The sequence below is a fragment of the Solanum pennellii genome, chromosome 5 (assembly GCF_001406875.1).
Source record: "Solanum pennellii chromosome 5, SPENNV200".
Classification (NCBI taxonomy): domain Eukaryota; kingdom Viridiplantae; phylum Streptophyta; class Magnoliopsida; order Solanales; family Solanaceae; genus Solanum; species Solanum pennellii.
The window spans coordinates 19950665-19952865 of record NC_028641.1 but is presented as its reverse complement, the minus strand read 5'-3'; positions in this window follow the sequence as shown (position 1 = coordinate 19952865).

Genomic DNA, 2201 nt, shown 5'->3' with positions numbered 1-2201 from the left:
GGAGGCGCCCTGGGGGGTGGGGGTGCCCGGGGAGGGGGTAATTTTTTTTTTTTGAAAAACAGATTTTTTTTAAATGGGTTGAAACCATTTTACCCAAATCATATTTGACCAAATCTATATTTACTCATATTTTATTTGGATGGATTGTAATTCAACCCATTTTTGTTCAATCTATATCCAATCCATTCAAATTCGATCCAATCCAACCATTTGTCACCCATAAGTGAGACACATTGTACTATCTTTTAACCTTGCTCCTAAATCGTGACTTTCATATCTTCTTATCTAAACCCACCTTTGTCAACCTCTCATACTGACCTCCTCATCAAAAAATATACGCATCTTCTCTTAACATACCTCGTTTTTTCAATTACAGATATCACTCCGATCTTATCCTAGATATCTTGACTTTCTAATCTTATCTGCTAGCATGTCTATTCATCATCCTCATCTCTGCCTCTCACAACTTATGTAATGAGATACATACTATTAACCATGGAATTTATATTTATTAATTATGTTTAGATAAAATATTTATTATAAACAATTATGCATTCAATTTTAACAAATAATTTAATAGATCATATATTCATTTATTTGTATGCTTATTTATATAATAGAATAGTTTCTGAATACGTGCATTGTACGTGTATCTCAAGCAAATAGTATAGGCGATATAAGTTATATTAAAAACATAATGCAATCAATAACAAAAATAAAAGGAGTAAAAATTGAAATTGATGAAGGTAACACTCATCCAATTTGAATGACTTCTTTGTTGAGTGTTAAATGGTTAGTTACTGTCACAACTGTAAATTAAATAACTATATTTAGTTAGATGGGTAAAATGTATAAAATGAGTTACATTTTATGTTATTAGGTTCAAATATTTAATACTAATACTTCCTTAAAAGACAATATTTGTGTAATATGCATCAGTTTCAATTCTCTATTATGACCACTATATTTGTTGTGGAAGCTCGCTATGTACGATAATCTTACTTAATGATTTTAAATAAGTAATTATCAAAGTGTATTTATAAGTATTGAAAATTAAGTTTCCTGATATAATAATTCAAATAATAATGAATTGTGGTACTTATACCAAATAGTAAAGCAATGAATTTGAAATAAGTAAACATATTAAGTTTCCTGATATAACAGTCCAAATAATAATGAGTTGTGATACTCATACCAAATAGTAAAACAATTGAATATGAAATAAGTAAACATATTAAGTTTCTGATATAATAATCCAAATATAATGAATTGTGGTACTCATGCCAAATAGTAAAACAATAAATCTCAAATATTTAAAGAAAAAATGCATAAGTACTCTTTCAATCTATGCGCAAAATAGAGACAAACTTATACTATACTAAGGTTCTACTATTCCCAGAACTTATTTTATAAATAATTTTCTATCCCTTTTCAGCCTACATGACACTATCTTTTGGGGCTCAGCGTCTGTTGACTTTTTTTCAAACTAGTGCAACATAGACCGAAAAGGGGTAGAAAGTTATTTATAAAATAAGTTCAGGGAGGTAATAGGACCTTAGTATAGTACAAATGTCTTTGGGATTTCATACATAAGTTGAGGAGGTACTTATGCATTTTTCCATATTTAAACGAAAAACTTAATATAATATTTGAAATATCTAAACTTGTTATAATTTACAAAATACAAGTACCCCTCAACCTATGCCTGAAATCTCACAGACACTTATACTATATTAATGTCCTATTACCCCCCTGAACTTATTTTATTAATAATTTTCTACCCCTTTTCGGCCTACGTGGCACTATCTTGTGGGCCTAACGTTGGTTGACTTTTTTTCAAGCTAGTGCCACGTAGGCAGAAAAGGGGTAGAAAATTACTTATAAAATAAGTTCAGGAGGATAATAGGACCTTAGTATAGTATAAGTGTGTCTCTGGAATTTCGGACATAGATTGAGGGGATACTTATGCGTTTTTACAAATACAAATAACATATAATTATTAAGAATTTAAAAATTAATTGTTATAATCTTGATTCAATATTCCAACTCATAACATGCTTTATACAATAAGATACTATCCAAACTCATAAGAGTAAGTCATAACCTATCTCGAAGGTCAAGCATACACACCACAAGCCTTCACACAATCACTTTCCATTCCCGAACCATCTCAGTAATCTCCAAGACTATAAAAAAAAAAT